Here is a 25,029-nt window from a genome sequence, read left to right on the forward strand (position 1 = left end):
TTTTGGCTACCCTCTGGCAAATGGAGAGTCCCAGCCCAGGGATCTGATTAGTTGCAACCTGCACTGGAGCTGCAGCAGTGCTGGATCTTTTAACCTACTGTGCCAGGGATCAAACCTGGGTCCTGACACTGCAGAGACACCACTGATCCTGTTGCACCACAGCGTGAACTCCAAAGAGGTTTTTATTTTCTATTCTATTGATCAGGTAGAGGTTCCTGGGATCTGCTTGGGTCACTGTGTTCAGGAGGATTCTAAGGCTGCATTCAGGTTCTGTTTATCAATAAAAAGAGCTACAATCAATTAGTGATATCTGCAGCTCCTGTCGTGGCTCAGGGGTTAATGAACATGACTAGCATCCACGAGGACACAGGTTCGATCCCTGGCCTTGCTCAGTGGGTTAAGGATCTGGCGTTGCCATGAGCTGTGGTGTAGGTCACAGACGCGGCTCGGATCCCACATCACTGTGGCTGTGGCGTAAGCCAGCAGCTATAGCTCCGATTCAACCCCTAGCCTGGGAACCTCCATATGCCATGGGCGTGGCCCTAAAAAGACCAAAAAGAGAAAAAAATTAGTGATATCTGCCATGGGTTATGGCTTGCAGGCCGTGTTTTCCATCTCATTTTTAGGCTATTAATGTCTAGGATTTCCCATTGTGGCTCAGTGGTAACAAATACAACTAGTATCCATGAGGATGTGGGTTCAATTCCTGGCCTTGCTCGGTGGGTTAAGGATCTGGCATTGCTGTGTTGGCAATCTGCAACACTGCTCACAGCAATGCCAGATCCTTAGCCCATGGTGCAAGGCCAGGGATTGAACCCACATCCTCATGGATACTGGTCGGGTTTGTTACTGCTGAGCCACAATGGAAACTTGCAAACAGGGCATTTCTGATGGTGCCTGTTGCCTCTCCACAAGGTGACACATAAGGAAAACCCATCCAGAGGCAGTCAGATTAGTCATTTATTCATTCCACAAGCATTTGTTTCTGCTTGCTCTGTACCACTCAGCAATTTAGGCCCCAGGTACACAGACAGGAAAATGGCCCTCAGAAAAATGGTGTTCCAGTGGGAAGAGACAGACAATACCCAGATATGTAAATGATAGGCCAAATTAATTAGTGATCAATGCTCAGGAGAAAAAATAGGCACAGGAGGAAGCGAGCCTGTGCAGGGGCTTGGGGAGTGGTTGCTGGCTTAGGGCACATAGGGAGGAGAGTGATGGCCTGGAGGGAGGAATCAGGGATGAGACCCTGTAAGTTCAAAGGCCCTGAGGTGGTCAGGGACCAGCAAAGCTAGAACAGAGTGAGTCAAAGGGAGAGTAGGAGGAGACAGGCATCAGGGAGGTAACAAAGGGCAGCGTGAGCAAAGGCAAGCAGTTGAAATCAGTACAGTTCTGTTCCTGAGCCAAGAAAACATATATATGATCTTGGAAATTTGGACCATCTGTCCACTGATTAGAAACTTTATCTTTAGAGATGTTAGAGATGCAGCAGAGATCATCATCAATAGAGAGAACGGCTGAACAGGTGATGTAAAGTTTAGAGTTTAAGTGCAGAGTTTAGAGTCTCCGTATGTGTGGCATTTAAGATGACAAAATAGCAATAACAAGAGTTTTCCTTGTGATGCTGTTTCACTCTTGTGTTCCAGTCGCATTTAAACCAGCTCAGAGTGGCTCTCCTGTTTTTCCATATTTCTTTCACTTTGACTATCTCCGTACTTTTCTTTTTTTCTCCCCAGAGTTTTCGGTGGGCATCGATTTATTGGGGTGGCCTGGTTATAAGAAACAGAAACAAACTTGGCCCACTCAAGCAAAGAAGAATTAATTAGAAACCTACTGGGGTTCCCAGAGTGGACTAGAGGCTAGAGAACCAGGTGTGGGGAAGATATGGAGCCAAGGGGCCCCAGGAGGCTGGAAGGAGGCCCCCTTGTGGAGAGATTGGCCAGAATGCCACTGGTAGGAGGACTCAACCCCATATGTCTTGTCTTCCAGATTCTCAGACCCAGGAGAGACTGGGGCTCTGCCTGATCGTCCAGGGGAAAAGCTGGGTGGGTCTCCTCACCTCTGTGCTGAAAAGCAGGCAGACACCTCTTTTGCATCCCATCAGAATCATATGCGATGGGGAGTTCCCCTGTGGGAAAAACTGCCCAGATGAAATTGGAAAACCGAGGAAGTTTTCCAGATTCCATCACAGTCATCCCCAAAATACAGCTCCAGTAAATAAACATTTCAGGCAACATCTCTAAGGGACTGCTACCTTCTCTGAACATTTCCAAATGCCTTTCTTTTTTTTCTTTTCTTTTCTTTTTTTGGCCGTGTCCATGCCATACAGAATTTCCCAGGCCAGGGATAAACCCCAAGCCACAGCAGTGACAATGCCAGATCCTTAACCCACTAGGCCACCAGGGAGCTCCAAATGCTCTTCTTTAAGGCCTCAGTCTGGAGTATTTAGATTTTTGTTCTAGACTGAACAGCAGCCAAGGGCAGACTCTATGGTTGTCATAGGTGTATTAAGTTCACCTGAGTTCTTGGTTTAGAGAATTCTTTGTCCTCCTTACCTCTAAAGGTGCCCCAGTGGTGGCACTATGGGATTGACAGTGGCTTGGGAGTGCAGGGACATGGGTTCAATCCCCAGCTTGGCACAGAGGGATAAGGATTTGGTGTTGCTGCAGCTGCAGCTTAGTTCACAACTGTGACTCAGATCCGATCCCTGGCCTGGGAGCTCCAGGGTGGCCAAAAATGAAAGGAAAAAATAAAGATGCCCCAGTAGCTTGGCTTCAGCCCAGGTCAGGCCTCTTCCCTGGCGTGGTTTGTTGTCATGTCTTCACCCAAAGCAGACAGCAAGGAGGACAGGGCTAAGGGGGGTTAACATGCTGTGACTGGAGTGGAAGTTCCTCCATGGGCCCCGCCAGGGATCAGAGGTCCACAGGCTCCTCACCCTTGTGCCCCCTTGGCCATGCACGGTTGGCATCATCCCAAGTAGCTGGTGAAGATACGGAGGCAGGGCTTTCAGGGTCCAGCACGAGAACTGTGAGTTTGTAGACCCGGGACTATGCCCAGCACCCCTGGCTGGCACCTGCCTCCCTTCCAGAGCCTTCAGCCACAACAAGGACTGTCCAGAGCCCTCAATGTCCCAGCACTGTGCTGAGCACTAGCCAGAGTATGTGAAAAATTCCTAAAATTTCTGCCCTCAGTAGTTTACTTTCAGTGGGAGGGGATAGAGCATAAAAAGCAAAAGCAGGAAAAGATGTAGGACTGTTGGAGGTAGGGTTTTCAACTTTTGATGAAGCAATCAAGGCAGGCCTCATGAGAAAATGACATCTGAATGAAAACAGAAGGAGGTGAGGGAGAAAGCCGAGGGTCTCTGGAGGAGAGCCCTCCAGGCAGAGGGAACAGCCAGTGCAAAGGTCCTGAGGTGGGAGCATTCCCCAGCATGTCTGAGGACTGAGGAGGAAGCCAGTTGTCAAGAGGGGCATAATCCGACATGTCTAAGACGGGAGATGGAATCAGGGAGGCACAGGGGTTTTGTCTAGGTTGTGGGTCTCGCTCCACGTTTGATAGGAGGCTGTCAGGTATTTGGGCAGAAGGGGGACATACCTGGATTTTAATAGCTCCAAGATGGTTGTTACATGGAGACTGTGCTATAGGGGAGGTCAGGGCAGAAGCAAAGGGAGCTACAGAGAAGCTCCAGAAGTAACCAGGAGACCAGTGGGAGTGGCGAGGCAGTGGGGGTTGACTTTGCAGTCATTACAGGCCTTTGTCTCCTGACAGATTCAGAGCCAGTTGAGAAGTGGTTGCATGAATCAAAAGATCAACCCATCAGAGGCTAATTTCTATACCTTTTTTTTCTTTCTTTCTCATGAGCAGCTTGTTTCTGAGAGTCACCTTATAGTCTGATAATCTCAGTGTTAAAGAAAAGCTACTTTCCTTTGAAAGGGAAGAACCCAAAAATTGCATTTTAAAAAATAGTTGAGGAGTTCTCTGGCGGCTCAGTGGGTTAAGGTTCCAGCATTGTCGCTGCTGTGGCTCAGGTCATAACTGTGGCACGGGATCGATCCCTGGCCCAAGAACTTCTGCATGCCATGGGCATAGCCAAAAGAATGCAAGCCAGTAATAATTGAAGCAACACTGGCTCACTGTAGACAATTTGGAAAGTACTGAAATTTATAAAGAAGAAAATATAAATCTCAATTAATCTCATGTCCCAGATGGAAATCTCACTGATCTTTTGATTAATTATTCTGCTTCTTTTCCTATACATATACGTATGTATCACCATCTTTCTGTCCTTATTTTTCAGTTACACTTAACATCATGAATATTTAACTTTGTCAGAAAAGTAGTCTTTGGAAAGATTATTTTTAATGACAGCATAATGTTCCTTCCTATGGACATGCATTAATTTATAAACCCATTTGCTTGATGTGCAGCCCCATGATTGGTGGCTTCCTGGACTCCACCCCTGGATGCGATGAGCTTCTTGTCACAGATGGCGCTGATACCCAAAGGCCTTCTTGCTCCTGGAAGCATCTGCACCCTGAAAAGCTAGCCACGAGCCTTTTGCGGCAGGGAGGTGGGGAGACAGAGAAGGTCTAGGAGAGCTTCACCCCAGAGCATTCAGTACCTCGCTCAGACTCAACTCCTCCCAGGAAAATGAGAAGGAGAGGTGAGGAGAGAGCTGAGTGTCCCTGCTGAACCACCCAAGGCCCAGGAAACAAAGGGGCCCCCATCACTGAGGATTTAGCGAGCGATAGATGTCAAGTTCTCATTTGTGGCACACATTCCATCTTCCCCCTTCCCTGACCATTGCCAGGAACATGCCAGAATTCCATGAAGTCCATATTCACATGTGCCATCCTCAGGGGCCAGGCTGACTTAGGGAAGCCATACTTATTAGTGCCAGCCTAGTGACCCCTCCACAGCATGTAGGGGAAGCATCCCTTGGATGTAACTTCATGAGCCATCCTCCGTACCTTGTACCAGTTAAATGTACTCAAGAGAACAAGAGTCCTGCACTGGCCAGTCTCCTGGTGACCTCAGTTGGAGTTCGGTTAACTGTTGCTTGATGGGTGAATGGGTCAGGAGATGGGCGGGTGGGAGAGAGGAAAGGAAGAAGGACAGGGTGGGGAAGGGGAAGGAAGGGTAAATGAACAGTCATTGCACCTTTTGTGTGTGGTTTTTTGGGGTTTTTTTTATTTTTTATTTTTTATTTTTTTTGCTTTTCAGGGCTGCCCTTGTGGAATATGGAAGTTCCCAGGCCAAGGGTTGAATCAGAGCTGAAGCTGCTGGTCTATGCCACAGCCACAGCCACAGCAATTCCTCATCTGGGACCTACACCACAGCTCACGCCAACACTGGATCCTTAACCTCACCTTTTTTTTTTTTTTCCTTTCTTGTGAGCAGAACAATGTTTTTACATTAGCCAGTCTTTTCCTCTTTTTTCTTTGGTGAAATAAAAACCCAGTAGGGAAATTCCTAATTTTGGTGGGAAGAATGTAAGGAGCCACATATGCTCTAAGTAGTATATTTAAACTGAGCTGGGGGAGGAAGATGGGTAATTTCCTAGCTTGAGTGACATAAATCTGTGCCCCTCCCCCCAGAAATATATTGTTATTGCTGTGATTCATTTGGCTTTTTTTTTAAGTGGACTATGGTTTGTGTGCAGCGGATGGAGTAATTGGAGTGAGTGCTTCTCCCTGGAGACAGAATCAATCACCGTGGTAGAAGATGGTGACATTTTAGAAAGAAACTCTGAGGAAAATGTCATGCTTAAAAAATTAGATTTAAACACACTGGTTCCAGATTGATTTTTATTACACTCAGATGGATAACCTGATTGATTATCAGTCTTACAAATGTTTAGCACATTTCTCACTTCTCTAATAATCAGAATAATCTCATTTTCAATGTCATTTAATGTACTCTATTCAAGGTTATAATAGATCATATTTCTAATAAAACACAGCAATTATGTAATGAATAATACAGGAAGACCAGCATTCAGATTGCCGGGATTTGAAGCAGCATCGAGGGAAAGTCTTAGATGAGCCCATTCCTTTCAATGTGATGTACATCCTGGGCCCTGACTGCCTCTCAGAGGGTGCTTTTTTCCCTGCCAGTGATCTGAATGGACGTTTGCCAGACTTGACCCCCCAAAAAAAAAAAAAAAATCTTGGGAATAAGCCGCAAGGTTTGAATCCTTCTAATATATGTTATCAGTGCACCTGGAGAAAAGTGACAGGTTGCCAGCTTATTTATTGAGTTTCTCTAGTAATTGCTGCATTCTCCCCATTTTTAATATACATCCCTTGGAGAAATACCATATTTTAGTTCTAAATATTTTTCCAATATCCATTGAAGCAGCAGCTGACATTACAGATGTTTCAGGGCAAGCCACGGGATCTCTAATTTTGAGGAGGTTTGCCTCTATATTTAGAGCCCAACACCTGAGTATGTTTATCTTGGTTTCCTATTTTTTAAGGCCTACTCACTTCTTTGGGAAGTATGTTGCGCTTTTTATACTTGTGGCTTCCAGTCGTGTTGGCATCTCGGTGTGTGACAGTGGATCTCTTGGCTTGTGACTCAGGTGGACAGACTGGCGTGGGACATGCTGTCAGGCCCGGCCACCTGAGGAACGGGAGCCCTTCCTGCCTGGCTCTCTAGAGAGGCGCTGAGCAGCCCCAGGCAGGACAGAGGAGGCTGCAGAACTGTCGGTCCTCAGGTCAGTTAGACTAAGGGGAGAGGCCTTAGGAGGCTCACCCCTGGCGGGTCCTGGATGTGAACCTGGCAGAAGAGAGCTTCAGAGGAGCTGAAGCTTTTTGGAGATCTCAGCAAAAGCAAGTGCCAGGGTACAGACAAGACGTGCTTCACAGAAATGAGGTTTCCTGACACAGCGACATCAGGACGTGGTTGGGAGGACAGGCTGGGTGGACAGAGTCAAGGGGCTGATGGCCACAGGCTTTTTCTGAGCCAGCTCCTTCCCTCCTAAGGTTTTCAGTTAATCTGGTCACAGAAGACCACCAGGACGCTCTGAATTCATGGCCAGCCAGTCAGAGCACATATTGGAACATTATTGGGTTATGTTCTGAGCATCACACTATAAGAGGGAAGTTATCAAGAACAGAACATTATCCAAAGCAGGTTGAGCGAGAGGTCATGAGACCAAGCTGTCTGCAAGAAGATATGATGGAACATACCAGAAATTCAGAGGGTGGAGAAATTCAAACGTAGGGAGAAGATAATTGCTCTAAACTGTTTGGGGGGCCATGAGCAAAAAAGAAAGTCATAAAGTTTGCTACCATTGTGGAACACCAGATCTTTGTAACACCTCTGTTACATTGTTACCATGCCCAAATGGTCATGGCCACTAACCCTGAGAGAGGCCAGGTAGACAGGCCAGGTTTACTCAACTACTGAGCCACTGTCTAGATGTCAACCCAGCTCTGTCCCCCAGCACCTGTGACCTGTGCCATAACCGAGACCTCTGAAGACTGATTCTAGGTGATCAGTAAGGTCCCTTCCAGCTCTAGGCCTCCATTCAGGACACAAGTTCAAAGCCATTTCTTGATGTTTGGAAATATCCCAAGCATAAGGATGGGGTCTTCTCCCAGTACCCCAAATAAGGTGAGGGTGGCCTGGAAACACTTGCTGCTTAAAAGGCGTGTTGAGAACTGAGGGCCCTTTGCAGTTAAGGTCTTTGGCAGTAAAACCTGTCTACACTGTTGCAAGTGGCTGGCTTACCATCCTGCAACTTCCTGGAGCCTGGAGGAAAGGGAGTGAGTGAGTAAGTGTGTGCGTGTATGTGTGTGTGTGTTTGGCTGTCTGTCTGCCGGCCTGTCTGTCTTAAGGCGTTGAGAAGGGGATGGCCTACAAAATTAATGAGAAATATCATCTGTGAAGACTTTAGGGACAGGGTCTCAGCAGGGTAAGAGACCCTGCTGGAAAGGAGAGATGTTAGATGATGTCCTGTCCTGTGATGATGACCTAAGGTCATCTGAGAGGTTCCCTGATGGGGCCCAGCAAGAGAGGACGAGGAAGGATGCCTCTGGGGAAAGGTAGCTTATTTTAGCTCTAGCAGGACTATTTCTACTTGACTTTTCATTGCTTTATATTGTGTTTTTGGGGGCGTTGTTGTTGTTATTTTGTCTTTTTAGGGCTATACCTGCGGCATATGGAGGTTCCCAGGCTAGGGGTCCAATGGGAGCTATAGCTGCTGGCTTGCACCACAGTAACACCAGATCTGAGCCAGTCTGTGACCTACACCACAACTCATGGCAACACAGGATCCTTAACCCACTGAGCGAGGCCAGGGATCAAACCTGCGTTCTTGTGGATGCTAGTCAGATTAGTTTCCTCGGAGCCACAATGGGAACTTCATATTGTATTTTACTACCTTTCACAGTGAGCTGGTATATGTAAAATGTCATCCACAGTGAGTTTGGAGGTACACAGAGCTGACCTTGGCAATGACATAGGATGAGGCAGAGAGGGGGACGGATCTGCCTCTGACACGGGGGACTTGGGCCTCTGGACCAGTTTTGGGTCCACTTGCTGAGATGGCAGTGCTGAAGGGGAAGGAGTCCTGTAAGGGGATCTGGAGAGTCCCTTTTAAGAGGGGATGGATGTGAGGGGCTGAATGGTGTCTGGTGGACTGTCAGATGCACTGGTCTCCTGCCTAGGGGAAAGGTCAAGACTGGAACCTTCTGGATGTTCGTGCCTGGTGGTGGAGGGCTTGACACCTGAAGGGTGACACCTAAAATGTGAGGAGAGGCCCAGGGATGCTCCCAGGGGTAGGGGGTCCTTTAAGTGGGCCGCCAGCCAGCCCTCGTGGGGACCCCAGCATGCCACTGTCTCTAGGTCCGTGTTTCTTAGCTTTCTCAAACAGGCCCTCAGTGTCCCTGCTATAAATAAACCTAGGAGTCAGAGAGAGTTCTCAGTGAGGAGTGGCTCAGTCCACATACACAAGCATTCCTCTTTTTTTTTTTGTCTTTTTAGGGCCACATCCATGGCATATGGAGGTTCCCAGGCTAGGGGTCGAATCGGAGCTGTAGCTGCCAGCCTATACCACAGCCACAGCAACTCAGGATCTGAGCTGCATCTGTGACCTACACCACAGCTCACGGCAACACTAGATCCCTAACCCGCTGAGCAAGGCCAGGGATCGAACCTGCATCCTCATGGATACTAGTCTGATTTGTATCTGCTGAGCCACAATAGGAACTACAAGCATTACTCTTTTGAAGTCAATTAGCTCAAGGCACTTTTTAATAATGTTTCATAATTCTTGCTATTTTTTAAAAGTCCGGACCCATCCTGAGAAAGTCCCGTAACCTACCAACCTTTCCATGTTTTGAAATAAAGTGACTCTCAGTGAGAGCTCTGGGATGAGAAAGTCAGGCTGATAACCAGGGTTGACTATAGGCCCCTCTTCAGTTAAGGTGCATGGTAGCAAAAAGTCTGCATGATTTAAAATGGCAGTTCCTGGAGTTCCCATCATGGCCCAGGGGTTAACGAACCCAATTAGCACCCATGAGGATGCAGGTTAGATCCCTGGCCTCGCTCAGTGAGTTAGGGATCTGGCATTGCCATGAGCTGTGGTGTAGGTCGCAGATGCAGCTCGGATCCCATGTGGCTGTGGCTGTGGCATAGGCCGACAGCTACAGCTCTGATTTGACCCCTAGCCTGGGAACCTCCATAGGCCACGGGTATGGCCTTAAAAAGACAAATAAAATAAAATAAATGGCAGTTCCTGTTGCTGACCAACCATTGTGCAATTTCCTGAATTCAGTCAAAAGATGATGGGGTAAGTGGTGGAACAGGCTGGGCAGGGGATCTGGCGGAATTAATGAGAAAAGTATTACTTCAGAGCCCAGCATTCCTTTCCAGCTTAAGGTCTGACCAACCCGAAATGCATGCAAAGTTCTGCCGTTTGTCTCAAGACAATGGAAATGGCTGGGTAGGTGGGTCTGGTGGCTCTGGTTGTTAAGGGGAAAGGGAACATTCTTTTCTCAGTGGCTGGTTGGGGCAGTGTGACCTCTCTGCTTGCGTTCTGGACGTTTCCAGGGCAGCTGTCTGCCTTGAGCACACGGAAATCACCATCTCTCTCGGTGGAGTCAGGCTACCAGGTTTTTAGGTCAGTTCTCCCCCTTGAACCTCTCTCCCTACAGAAATCTTCATGAAAGAAATAAAATGTCACCCCTCTAAACTGAAGCCAGCATGTGGGAAAAAAAAGGAAAAAAAAGTTAGGAAAGGAGTTGGAAACATTTACAGATGAAAGCATGCCATGTCTAGGGTTTGCTTTAGAATCCTCTGGAGGGAGGGGGGGTGGAGAGGAAGCAGGATTGGCCTCTAGTTGATAATTGAAGCTGGGTGTTGACTGGGGCTGGTTCGATCATTTTTTTCTACTTTTCGTATGTCTGACATTTTCCGTCATAGATACGTTTCAATATAAATACACATTCCAGGTGGCAGGACAGGAAAAATTAATGACATACCCTTTAAGGTGTAACTTTGTGTGTTGAAGCTTTGAAATGAAAAACAAATCTTACAGAGGAAGATGTGCAAAGTATAATTTGCTTGGTGAAATTTATGAAATACGGGAAAAGTAACAGTGTTCAAATATCTTAAAATTTTAGTTCTAGGAAGAGGATATGTTTCTCATCATTTGCAGTTTTTTTTTTTTCTGGAAAGCCTTGGGTAAATAAAACAGAACTCTATCTGTTCTGTTGCCTTTTCTGGCTGTCAGGTCTGTCACTGCACTTCCCTGTGGATGTGAGGGAAGTCCTCTCCAGCATCACTTAGGAAGGACAGGCAGGGCAGCAGCTACGTTTTCTTTAGAGAATCTCTGAGATCTTGACATCGCTCCTCTTCAGCTCCCTGTGAATGAGGCTTAGCTGTTTGGGAAGCTCCCTTTTAGACTAAGCCCCCTTCCAAAAGAGCAGCAGGTAATGTGATACCTTTGGAGAAATGGGAATACCTATTCAGGAAGAATAAGGATTTTGCAGGGAGAACCCCTCTACTCCCCTACCCCCCAAAATCATTGGACATGTTGCTTCAAAAGATTTAGGAGCAGTGAATGCCCTCATTTATTATCATGTCTTCTCGTGTGTCCACGCTCCCTCCCCCTCAACGATGCCTGCTATTGAATGCACTTGCAGCTGTTGTCACTGGATGTGACCACCTGTTTGGAGGCCAAACCTTGTGAGAGTAGAATACCCACCATGTCTCTAGACCACCTCTCAGAACACCACGACCTCAGGTTCCGAGTCTCTTTCTGCTCCCAAGATCTTTGCTCATGCTTCCCCAAAGCCCGGAATGTTCTTTACCTAGTGAACTGCTGTCAGCTCAGTGTGTCCTTCCCCTGGGACTCCCGACTCCACCGACCCCTGACTCCACTATTCCCTGCTGCTCTTGGGGAGACACCACTTTAATCCGTGTGCAGTGAAGGGATGAGGGGGTCCGGACACACTGCAGGCCACAGTCAGGGGTGGGAGTCAGTCTGTGGGTGCATAGGGATTTGTTGCTGGGCAGAAAAATATAGCTGACATCACTATGTTGCCTGATAACTGAAATAAAATGAAAAAACAAACACAGGAGAGTGGGTGTGAATTTTTTTCTTTTTTTGTTAAAAATACTTTCTTCCCTAATTTGGATTTAATGTATAAACATCTTGAAAATCAAGGACATTTTTTAGAGCATGAGTCTGTGAACTACAACCTCTGGGCCAAATCCAACTGCAGCTTCTTTCGGTAAAGAAAGTTGTTTTTTGAAAAAAAAAAATTTTTTTTAAATGGAAGTATAGTTAATTTACAATGTTGTGCTAACTTCAGGTGTATAGCAAAGTGTTTCAGTTATACATCCATATATTTTATAAATTTTTTTCTATTATAGGTTATTTTAAGACATTGAATATAGTTCCCTGTGCTATGCATTAGGTCCTTGTTGTTTATCTATTTTATATATAACAGTGTGTATGTGTTAATCCCAAACTCCTAATTTATCTCCCCTACCTCTGTGTCCCCTTTGGTAACCATGTTTGTTTTCTGTTTGTGAGTCTGTTTCTGTTTTACAACTTAAGTTTATTTCTGTATATAAGTGATATCATATGATATTTGTCTTTCTCTGTCTGACTTACTTTGCTTAGTATGATCATCTCTAGGTCCATCCATGTTGCTGCAAAGGACTTTTTCTTTTTTATGGCTGAGTAATATTCCATTGTATATATATACATTTTCTTTATCCATTCCTCTGTCAGTGGGCACATAGGTTGCTTCCATGTCTTGGCTATTGTGAATAGTGCTGTCATAAACATTGGGGTGCATATATCTTTTCAAAAGGGCTGTAAAACCTACAATATTTACTGTCTGGCCTTTTACAGAACAAGTGTGCCAGCCTGATTAGACTGGGGCTACATTTTGAAGCCCTACAGCTGCTTCCTCCCCATGAACATCTCCAGCAGCTGTCACAGTGCTGGGCACAACAAATATTTGAATAAAATTATTAACTGAATGAATGAGTGAGTTAACACACACCTAATCTAGCTTGTATTTTTTTTCCAGTCTTGCCCTGGGCTTGCGGAAGTTCCCAGGCCAGGGATTGAACCCGTGCCATCGCAGCAACAATACCAGATCCTTAACCTGCTGAGTCACCAAGGAACTCTATAATCTAGCTCATATCTTTAATTTAATTTAGAAGCTCTTTTGCCCCAATATATGCAATCCTTTTTGCCCCTAATCCTTTTACAGGACCTGCTCTGGCCCCTCTTCCAGCTTCCCTCAAACATCCCAGCATCACAGAGGCCTTGCCACCCCCACACACTCTCTTGTCTCTCCCTCCCCTGCATGCTCTTTCTCCTAACACCATCATCATCTCATGTTACATTGTACATGTATTTGGTTATTGTCCACCTTCCCAAAAAGAAAAAAAAAGAAATTCCAAGAAGCCTGGGACATCCCTTTACCCACTGTTGCATCCCCAGCTCCTGGCAGTGCCTGCAACAGAATGGGTGCTCAGGACATATTCTTTTTTTTTTTTTGTCTTTTTGCCTTTTCTAGTGCTGCACCCACTGCATGTGGAGGTTCTCAGGCTAGAGGTAGAATTGGAGCCGTAGCCACCGGCCTACACCACAGCCACAGCAACGTGGGATCCTTAACCCACTGAGGGAGGCCAGGGATTGAACCCGCAACCTCATGGTTCCTAGTCGGATTCATTAACCACTGAGCCACAATGGGAACTCCTGCTCAGGACATATTCTTAAGTTCAAGATCACATTTAGAACTGATTGCAGAAGAGTTCCCGTCATGGCTCAGTGGGTTAGGAACCCTACATGGTGTCCCTGAAGATGTGGATTCAGTCCCTGGCCTCGCTCAGTGGACATAGGTTGCAGACATGGCTCAGATCTGGTGTTGCTATGGCTGAGGCATAGGCTGGCAGCTGCAGCTTCGATTTGACTCCTAGCCCAGGAACTTCCATAAGCCACAGGTATGGCTGTAAAAAGAATAATAATAATTAATAAATAATAGAATTGATTGTAGTCAGGAGTTTCCTGGTGGCTCAGTTGGCTAAGGATCTGGCATTGTCACTGCTGTGGTGCAGGTTCTATCCCTGGCCCAGGAACCGTATGCCATGGGGCGCGGCCAAGAAAAAAAAAGAACTGATTGTAGGTGACTCACGACTTCCCTGAGTGTTCTCCCATGTTTCTTAAATGTGAACCATCGGCTCTGCAGACCCAGTGCTGTCTGGTTTTGCACCCGGGTCTGAGTTGGGACTGAACCCATAGCCACAGGGAGGTTGGGACCCTGCATCACTTTCTGTTTGAGGCCCTGCTTTCTTCTGTCCCCTGGGTCTTGAGGCTGCCTGCACCCTGGAAGCCATTAGCAGACATTCTTTTCATTAAAAGGAAAGGAGAGCACGGTGTGGATGTGAGTTTAGAGGAGGGGGACACAGGGCAGAGGGGCATGGGCTGTGCGGGGCTGGCAGGCATGGCATGTGGTACTTCGTGAACTTGTTGCATTTGTTCTGACTCCTCTGCTGAAGCTTCCTGGCCACGGCAATTCGCTTGTCTGTTTATGTGGCTGTGAGCTGTGCAAGGGATGGTGAAGAGGGTTTGTTTTCTTTTCCAGATGACTCTCTGGAGAAATCAATACCTGAGAATTAAAGTTCTATAGGGCAGGAGGAGGATTTTTGTGAACTAAACAGGATTTTAGCAGTCCTTCCCAGACAAAGGCAGTTTGGGCTGATCTATTTGTGTTGAGAAACTGTTCACTGAGGAAGGTGAGGTTGGCCAGATTCCGACCACCACTTCACACACTGAGATTGATGGCGGGCAGGGGCTTGGTTCTGTTGTTTCATTTCTAACATTTTCCTTTAGTCACACGTGTGGCCTGTGAGTAACCCCTCGATGGCATTCAGGGCAGCCAAGGTCAAGTAGAAAAATTCCTTAAATATAGTCCCCATTACATTCTGGTTATTAACAATAATCTTTTTTTTTTTTTTTTTTTTGAAAGAACACTGATTTGAAAATTCTTCTGTGAGCACTATAGAGTTTGGAGCTAAAATTGGGTTTGAAATCTGGCCCTGTTGATAACAGCTGTGTGGCATTTAGCCTCCCTCTTCAAGTGCAGATTGAGGAGTACTAGTACCTGCCCCCTTCCTTTTAGAGTGACTGTGAGAATTAAATGAGATAATAGATGTTGGGCACTTGGCACAGTGCATCCCTGGAGGGATGGGGCTGCCCTTGGCCTTGATATTTCCTGTTGAAGAGTCAAGGTCCAGATTGGGAAGCTGGTCTGTGACAGGGGGACAATGTGAGTGAGAATTGGTATTTCTCTCATCTTTGCATTCCAAAGCCAAGGGCAAGGAGCAGTCAGTGTTTTCTCACAGACAGTTTCTGATATCCAAGGTCGACCAGTTATGCTCTGGGTTCAGGTGGGGCCCTGCAGTGCAGTTGAAGCTGGTTCCTTCCTGTGCACTTTGCCCCTGTAGTACAGCACCCCTACCCGGTCCTTTCTAGGAAAGCAGGGATGTCGCTACATTTCCCTGCTGCCTCCCCAGTGCTGAATCAGGGCCTGACACGCAGAGCTGCTGGTTACAGCCCAGGAACCCTCAGCAGGATAGCAAGTTCCAATTGCTGCATCTACTTCACATGAAGTTGATTCCTAGATGTCAAGAACTGGAAGAGCAATTCCTGTTGTGGCTCAGCAGGTTAAGAACCCAACTAGTATCCATGAAGATGTGGGTTCAATCCCTGGCCTCAGTCAGTGGGTTAAGGATCCGGGGTGGCCGTGAGCTGTGTGTAGGTCGCAGATGCAGCTTATATCCCATGTTGCTGTGGCTGTGGTGTAGGCCACAGCTACAACTCTTATTCAACTCCTAGTCTGTTCGACTTCCATATGCTGCAGCTGTGGTCCTAAAAAAAAAAAACTGGAAGAAACAAGTCCAGAGGGGAAGGGGTTTACCATCACCTCCATGGCTGCCCTTCCCATCAGCAGGCTTTCCCTGAAGCCCCATCTTCAGCCAGTCACGTCTCCCGAGCCCCAGAAAGCCAATTGCTCTCCATATACCCCGGGCAGTGCATGTGGGGGGCACACAGCCTGCACCACCTGTTCTGTTCCTTCCCTATCATGCCACCTGGAAACCAGCTTGTCACCCCTCGACCCTTCAAACAGCCCAGTGCCCTGTATCCCTCCCCTGGGTCCCTCCCACAGGCCCTCTGCTCTCACTGGGAACTCTCAGCAGCCAAGTGAGCACTTTCTCCACCCGCAGTCACTTCTCCATTAACCGAGCTGCCCTTGTGAAAGGCAACCTTGATCATACGGCTCTACTGCCACCCCAGGAAACCTAACCCCAGTCCTCTTGGCAAGGTTCAGGCCACGTGACCTGGGTCCAGCCTGAACCCAGAGCTGAGCCCTGGCCCTATTCTTTGCAAAACTTCAAAGCAGCCCTGTTGCATCCAGCCAGGCTTTCAGACCTGTCCTGTCTTCTATGGGGAATGCCCTCCCATCTTCCTACCTGTGGTCCGACAAAGCCCTCTGTGGCTTTGGTTCTCTGCTTAGATGGACCATTGTCACCTTCCAGGCAGCCCCTTGACAAATGAACCATCTCGGATTCTCTGGTGAACACGGGTGGTTTTGCAGGTGTCTCTTATAGGTTTGATTATGGAAAGATAAGGTTGCAAGTGCCTGGGCCCAAGTTAATTTCCTAGGTTGATTTTTGAAGGGCTTTCCCTGGCCTCCTCTTAAAAGCACACCCCCTGCCCCGACTCCCATCCTCATTGCTCTGCTGTAAATGTTTTATTGAAACTCACCGCTTTCTCAGTTACCAGACCCATGAACTTTGCTCCCTCTACCTTCTTTCTGACTGTCAGCTCCACTGGATACTTGGCCAGGCTTCTCTGTGATTTTTCTTTTCTTTTTTTCTTTCTTTTTTTTTTTTTTTTTTCTTTTTAGGGCCTCATCTGTGGCCTATGGAGGTTCCCAGGCTAGGGGTCTAATCAGAGCTGCAGCCATCAGCCTACACCACAGCCACAGCAATGCGGGATCAAAGCCACATTTGCGACCTACACCACATCTCAAGGCAATGCCGGATCCTTAACCCACTGAGCAGGGCCAGGAATCAAACCCGCATCTTCATGGATCCCAGTGGGGTTAGTTACCACTGAGCCATGATGGGAACTCCCTCTCTGTGATTTTCTGTCATCCCAGCTTTCCTGCCCACTAGCCCTCTGCTCCCATCACAGCACCCTCTTCCCTTTCCCACCAGCTCCAGGAAATGCCCGGAGACCAGTTCTCCCTCCTCTCACCTCAGCCTGCTCACCCCCACTCCTTAGGAGGTTTCTACTCCTAAGCCTCTCACTTCACCCCGACCTCTCGGCAGATCCAGGCACTGTCTCTCCAGCAGCCTCTGGGGTGGCTGCCTGATTTGTGACTCACCGCTCCCCCCTTATGCCAGACTCATTGTTTCCCTGCCAAAAACGAAGTTATCGTTTCCCTGCCAAAAACGAGATCCCTATTGCATACCAGCAACCGTAGTTTTCTTCTCTTTATGACACCCTCACCGTCCAAGTACTGCTGTGACATCTGGTCAGGACCTCTGAGCCTCCTTCTCTCCCCTATCCTCGTCCATCACCAGGTCCTGCTGATTTTCCTCACTCTGCCTCCCTGCACAGCCCTCCTTCTTGCTCTTTCCTTATATCAATCCAGTCTTTTCTCTGCCCCCCACCCCTGTCCCCAGCCTCCACTTTTCCCTCTAGTCACATCAGCTACCCTCTGTTCCTACAAACCCGAGGCAGTCATGCCTAGAAGGAGGTCCTTGTATCTCCCACCTTAAGAATGATCTGCCCAGAGCTTCCGCTGAGGTGCAGTGGGTTAAGATTCTGACTTTAGTGGCTCTGATTGCTGTGGAGGTGCAAGTTCTATCCCTGGCCCAGTACAGTGGGTTAAAGGATCCAGTGTTGCCGCAGCCCGCAGGCTAGGTAGCAGCTGTATCTCGGATTCAGTCCCTGGCCAGAGAAATTACATATGCTGTGAGTATGGTCAGGAACAACAACAACAAAAAAGAATATTCCTTCCCTCCTGTCTGCCTCCCCCAAGACCCAGCCTTTAAAGACCATCACAGAGCTACTTTCCCCACATGGCTGTGTCATGCCCAACTTATAGCCCTGTTCATCCCCGTGGGGCACTAAGGTGCTGTCATGACCCCACATACTGAGCTGTCGTATCTATGGGACCAAGTACCATCTCATAACCTACTCCTTAGACTTGTAGTCCTATTGTTTAAGTCAGTGAATGAATATCTTTCTTCTGGCATCTAGCTCACCGAATGATCGTTGTTTAGATGACTGTATTTTTTACTGGAATGTGAGTCTTTTGAAATGATACCCTCTCACTCTTGTTTCTTTAACATCTGCAACAGTGTCTGGTACAGTGTAAGTCTATTTAAACAGACCGAAAAATAGATGCATGGATAGATGGGCAGATAAATAGGGGATAGTTGAATAGATGGACAGATTGGATGAATGGACAGATTAAATGATGAAAGAATAGACAGATGGACAAATGGATGGATAGGTCGATGGACATATCAATTGAGGAAAAATGGGACAGATGGATGGATGGATGGATGGAAGGAAAGGAGGATGGATAGATGGGTGGATGAAAGAAAAAGCATTCAGTTAAGAGAGACTTCAGTGGGTATCCTTCCACCCATTATAAGAATTCCTTTAAATATAACCTTGAGAGCTAAGCCAGCCTTCAAAACACTTAACAGTAAATTGAAATTTATCCGTAATTATTAAGAAAACAAGTTATGGTTAACTGACTAATCATATCCAAATATGGGCTAGCATACATCTCATACATGGATTGTCGATCCTCTAAAAATTAAAATTAATATAATTCATTTACAACAAAGGCAATACTTCAGTATACTTACTTGGTGATTCTGAAAACCCTTAGAAACCTTAGTGCTTCCAGTAGCCCAGGGGGAATCCTTTAAGGGTATACAGGCTGATAGAAACTATTTAAATGCCTTGAAGTCCAAGTTCTTCATTTAAACTAAGTCTGTCATATCAACACCCACACCTTCACATGTAGACCAATTCTGTAATGACTTGGGTTTCTAAAATTTATTTGACAAGATGCAGGAGCTTCTCTGCATTAATAACCTGAATATGGTATTTGGCAAACATGGGGCAGACTTGCAGACCATTTGTCTGTCTCTCATTGACACTCAGACAAAGTCATTGAGCGTGTCAAGCAGTATCTTAATAAGTTAGATCCCAAGGAGGTGAATACAGTCATATCTGTTTACTAAGCCAACCTCACAAGCAAAGTCCTGCCATAAGAAATAAACCCACTGAAAGTTTTAAAACAATCCAGCTCCATCTTTCCCCTAATCGCTAGTTACATACATGGCTCAGGTGGGACACTGGTCCTGCCTGGGACAAAAATTCTTTCTTCTCTCTCATTTTATCCCTCCTCCTGCTTGACTTCCTTCCTTCTTTACTTTCTTTCTGTCTCCTTTGCTTCCTTCCCTGCTGCCTTAGCATTTTCAAAGCAGTTCCTGTATATCAAACTCTTAGAGTCTATATTACATAACACAGGCGTTTTCTTCATGGAGAGAGAAACCTTGCTTTGTTTGACTCAGTATCTTCAGTAGCTATAAGACTGTTTGGTGAATAAACAAATTGGTGAGGAGTTCCACTGTTTCAGGACTGTTACACTGTGTCGCAGTTATTTACATGTCTACATATATATCAGCATCCTGTGCGTGGGATGGAAAATTTTATTTATCCATTTTTCAGATGGGAAACTGAAGCTCATAGGGAAGAATATATGTGATACAGAGCAGGATACAGGTTTATCTAGAACTGTCTGCTGGGAAATTTCTCCTGATTAAAAAGCAGAGGGCCAGCCTCAATGTTTTCAGTTTCCATTTTTCAGCATCCAGTCTTAGAGTATCAGTAAAGTCCTTCATCTCAGGCCTGATCATGATGAATGGCTCTACCACAGACAGACCAGGGGGACACAATGCCTCCAGTGGACTGGATTTGGGGAAAGGCATGCTACCAGGGCCTTTTGATGCCAGAGGCAAGGAGCAGAGAAGGGTGGTAGAGAATGGCTTCTCAGAGGCAGGTGTGCACTTTCCTAGCTGCTCATGGTCAGGCTCCCGCTTTGATCCATCAGGCAGGAAAGTTTGTCCCTGGAGTTGAACTTAGGATATTTCCTGTAGTTCATCTGAGACTCTTCTCCAAAAGAAAGGATATTGTCCCGTATCACAGAGCCTCTAAACCACAAAGCCCTGGCCTTTCAAGGAAAGCTGCCACCCTGGGCCTGCCCAAAGCAAACACAGCCACGACAGGCTGCCCACGCCAGCCCAGACGGGAGGAAGAGTGTTGGGATTTATGAGACAGAAGGAACACTGTTCACCCACGAGGAGGTAAAAGCTCCATAACTGAAAGCAACCCGGGAGAGGAAAATATGTTTGAAATGGTTTGGAAAGTTTTATGAGGAGAATATACCACTTTAACTAAAAGAAGTATTTGGCCTTTGTATGTTCTGATATTTGGGGATTTTCTATAAGTGCCTGGAATAACTTGAAGAAGCTGGGCTAGGCTGGTAGATCCTTGTTAAACTCTCAGAATGCGATGTCCAGACTCTTTGCCCCCAGACTTGCATATTTAATATTCTGTAAAAATTCTAAGTATGCTCCCTGCTTGGTCACCGGCAACCACAAGCGCCAGGCCATTCCCGATACGTGGCGCTTGTGCAGGGCCTACAGCCCCCTCTGAAGTCCGAGTGCTACGAGGCCACGTGGCGGATCAGGAGGGTCCCACAGGATGCAGTTTCGACCACCCTTTCACAACCCTGTCCAAGCCCAAGCACAGAACGGGATTTATTTAACAGACACTCATGGGTGCCTTGCCCTCATCCACTAGCCTCCCATCTCTGTGTATGTGTTCAGATTTCTACCAGCGCCTCCGTGGCGACTGCTGTACTGGGAGAAAGATACAGTCTTCACCGTTAAGGAGGTTCTGACGTTTCACTCACCCCAGCCCTGCCCAACATCGCAGTGGGACCTACCATGTTAATTGCTTGAGCCCCAACCCCACATACTGAAATGACAGGAAAACGATTTCCCTCTTAGTAACACATCCGTCTGCCTTCGAGTCCAGGGATAGTTCACTTATGTAATTAGTCCAGAGAATGAAGATTAGACTCCATTTCTGTGCTTTGTAGTAGTAGGTGGGTATGTTAGTGACAGCCCCTCCACTACTCACTGCAACTGGATAGCTCTCATCACTGACTGGGGCCCATTATTCTTGTAGTTAGTAAGGAGGTGAAGAGCCAAGATGAAGGAATTCCAGGCTTTAAAATTCAAACAAGAATAAATAGACCATTATGCTTCCTTTGCTAGACTGAATATAGAGAGTTTTAATGGACAGAAACACTGTGGATTGTATGCCCCCCCCTTTTTTTGAGGTGAAGGAATTTCTAGTGAAGCATTGTTTCATCTCTTCCTGAATCCGAGTGAAATCTCTATGTCTGGCATGTTTCCTGCATTACATTTTTATCGGGTGCATAGGAATCAATATTCCAGATACATGCACAAGTGCACACATTGAAATGAACATGACTTCATTTATTTTCATGATTAGACATTCAAATAAAAGTGCTTGGGTGTCTGTTTTCATATTCATAGGTCGAGATCCGTACATCAGAGGTATTTGTATAAGTGACACTTTTATTACATTCATTTCATTTGCAATATGATAGTGGGTCATAAATATGTTACTTTTATGCCACCAAATCTGATTTGTAGCACTTAGCCCTCACAAGGAGAATACTTGATATTTTATGGAGCACCTTTCGTCCACGAAGCGCTTTGCAGACGTGGGGCCAGGCTCTAGCAGGTGTGTAAATCACACTCATGACCGTTCAGATGCCCCCTGCTTTATCAACCTCCTGGCTCCTACTTTCAGGGCCAGGAGTGGCCATGAGTCCCCTGCAGGCCCAGAGGGGATGAAGAAACCTCTCATTTCTAGAAGAGGAAGTTCCTATGTGACACAGGGGTTAAGGATTTGGCACTGCTGCAGCTTTGGTACAGGTTGCAACTTTGGCGCAGTTTCATTCCCTGGCCCAGAAACTTCCACGTGCCATGGGTGCAGCCAAAAAAAAAATGTGTTTTGGGAATAAAATTCTCAGATAAGTTTTCCATTGCCACACCCAGGCCCTGACGGCCACCAAAGCCCCGCATTCGTCACATGCTCACCCTTCACTATGGACCAGATGATGCAGCAGGCCCTGGGGACCTGGAGACAAGTAAAATATGGCCCTTGCCTTCCAGATACTCACAGACTAGAGGAGAAGGCAGTGTGGAAGAGAGGCAGAGGTGACTCCAGGGATGTACTGTGCCTGAAAGCAGTTTGTCGAACCCCAGGTGCCAGTTGCAATCAGAGTGAAAGACCAACCATCACTCATCATAGGTGGCCTTTTGGGCTGAGCTCCTCCCACCCCAGATTGCAGAGAAAAGAATCACAGGCTCTCTGCCCCCCAGCCCATCCCTCCATCCCTCCTCTCTAATCCCCTTCCCCTTTCTCCAGCATCAGTTCCCAATCCTGGACCAGCTACCTGCCCTCTCCATGCTCACACACATACACACCCCAGTAATATACCTGCAGTGATCCTGCAGCCCCCTTCATAGCAATGTCGCCATATGGTGCATCACGTGCAAGAGTGACAGATATCGCTGAGGGCCCTAGCACCAGGTTTTCTGAGGTCAAAGCTCTGCTACATCACTTAAAATTGGGGCACTTTCTGTGCCTCAATTTTCTCATCTGTAAAATGGGCATAAGAGTGGTACTTCCATATCAAGTGGTTGTGAGGACTAAATGACCTACTAGGAATAGCGGGCTTCAACGAGTGCCCCATGGCTGCTGTGAAAGTGGTATTTGCATTTTAAATCTTGTAATAACACTCCAGTACAAGGTGCAGTGCATATAATAATAACGCCAACAGTCTTATCACCTCCACTGTCATCACATGATTCATGTCTGTTTCCCAACATAAGTGAATGCTGTGGCAGCGGGAACTGTCTGTGTGGCTTCCCATTTCATATCCATAGCAGACAGCACAGAGTAAATGCTCACAAAATAATTTGCTGAATGAATGAATGAATGAGTGGACAAAACAATGGTCCACCTGCTCGTGGGGCATCGATACCAGGCAGTTTCTTTGAAAGCAGAATGGCCACTTACAGCCACGGACCCACGATGCTGCCCACAGATCCTCAGTGTCCAGGTCCACCTGCATCCACAGGGAAGGGCTTCAGTCCTTCCTCCTTGGTGACAAGCCAGCAGAAGTCTTCACAGAAGACTCTTCCTCCCCACACCAGCCCACTACCCTCATGTCTTTGGGGAGCTGCTCCCCAGAAGAGGTTCTGAGAGGGGCCAACTCCTCTGGGATGAGTGGTCAGATCTCTGAGCCCCTGTGTGTCTGTTGCCCCCTGCCCCACACTGGTGCCCTGCAAGGAGGCAGCTTCTGCTGACCGTGGGTCCCTGGGAGCAGGATGGAGCCGCCATCTCCAGGCTCTGCACTGCATCATCCCTTGCTCCTGGTTTTTGGCAGCCATCCCCATGCCTGGCCCAGACACCATGTCTGCGTTCCATAGCACTTTAAAACCATTGAGCAAAGCAAGCTGCTGAAGCCAATGTTTAGAAAATCTGTCCATCAACTTACAAACCTCTACATAATTAGGGTGTTATTGCCCAGGGGGTGTTGCATTGTGCAGTTGCAGAGGAGTTGCCAGCAGTCCCAGGAGTCCTTTGGTGATGGAGACAGTGTGTAAGGGGCAGGCTTAGCTTTGGGAAGGCGGGAGCCGTCTGGAAAGGAGCATGAGGTTACGTGTTGGTCCCCTGACAACCAGCCAGCTGCTAAGAGTGCCCCAAGCTTGGGTCCCAGAGCACAGCAGATGGAGCTCTGGCTTTGCAGCTGGTGGGTGTTGTCACTGAACAACCTGGACTGAGCCCCCTACCTGTGCCCTGCTGCACTGAGGTCCTCCCCACCTGACTTCATCTGTACATCTGACAGAGATACTCAAAAGTGGCAGCTCACAGCGTCCCCACCCCCCAGGTAACCCTCTCGAGCTGGGGTTGCTCCTCTGAGTTTAATTTTCCAAGGGGCCACCTGCAGAGGTTTTTCTTTTTCAACATAGCCACTTGCTTAAGAATAAGTGAGCACACATGAGGAAGGGACTTGCCCACTGTGCGGACATGGCACATTCTTTAGCCTCTCTGAGGCTCCTTTTCTTCATCTGTAAAATAGGTTTAATATTGCCTACCTCACAAAGGGATTAAATGAGATACTGTGTATGCTGCTCCCAGTCCAATGCTGAAGATACTCAAAAATATGCATTTTTCTCTCAGTGCCCCCCACCCCCCACTCCAGGTGTGACTGGGTTATACAGACTCCAGGGCTTTTCAGTACAACTCATCCTCCCTCTCCCCTGCTCCCCACCTCCCTCCCATCTCTTTCACCATTTCTCCTCTCCCAGGCCTGAGGCTTCCTTTCACTCTGCCCTCAGGACCTGCCCTGGGCAGTCTTGTAGCCCCTGACTGGGAGTTGCCAGTTATCAGATGGCCTAGGGCTCTCTGGGAGGACCAGGTCAAATCCTCTTAGGGCAGATCGGATTATGTCCTGGGTCCTTTGCAGCACAGACTCCCAGGTCAGGGCTGTGGGAGACACGGCATGTGGTGTCCAGCCTGGCAGGTCTGGGTTCACAGGCAGCGTGGGTGGCATGGGCTAGTTTTACCTGTTCCCCTCCCCTTGAGTTCTGGTTTCCTTCCTCAAGAGACTTTCACCAGAGCCAGAGCTCTGAGTGGCCTCAGATCTGAGTCATCTAAGAGGCTGTGCTCTGGGGGAGCCACGACTGCCCCCCACCAAGGCCAAGACCATGTGTGGGAGGCTCAGGGCCACACAAGGTGTGGAGGCCAGGGCTGCTGGAGGACAAGGGCTGAATGAATGGATGGCTTTCCAGGCCGAGGATTCAAGATGCATGGATTATTATTTTAAAAATCTTACAAACTAATAAAAGACTATATGACTAATATGGAGAGTTTAGAAAGCAAAAAAAAAAAAACAGAGACAAAACCCTAAATTCTATTACCTTGAAGATGAATTTCTTCAAAATTACCAGTTAATTCAGAAAACTAAAGGAGTTCCCGTCCTGGCTCAGAGGTAATGAACCCAACTAGGATCCATGAGCTTGCAGTTTCAATCCCTGGCCTCGCCCAGTGGGTTAAGGATCCGGCATTGCAGTGAGCTGTGGTGTAGGTCGCAGATGTAGCTCTTATCTGGTGTTGCTGTGGTGTAGGCCTGCAGCTGTATCTCCAATTGGATCCCTAGCCTGGGAACCTCCATATACCCAGGGTGTGGCCAAAAAAGAAAAAGAAAACCAAAACGCAGAACAAGGAACCACAAGGCCCAGCTAGGAACCACGGGCCCTGTTCAGGGGCTTGCCTAGTAGGCAAAAGAGGTT

General features: G+C 47.3%; 1 protein-coding gene across 3 annotated transcripts in view; it reads left to right on the forward strand.

Annotated features, from left to right (window-relative positions):
- RARB (retinoic acid receptor beta) overlaps nt 1-25,029 on the forward strand; it is a 170,823-nt gene that overhangs the window by 125,581 nt on the left and 20,213 nt on the right. The gene's annotated exons all lie outside the window — the stretch shown is intronic.

The sequence above is a fragment of the Phacochoerus africanus genome, chromosome 1 (assembly GCF_016906955.1).
Source record: "Phacochoerus africanus isolate WHEZ1 chromosome 1, ROS_Pafr_v1, whole genome shotgun sequence".
NCBI lineage: Eukaryota > Metazoa > Chordata > Mammalia > Artiodactyla > Suidae > Phacochoerus > Phacochoerus africanus.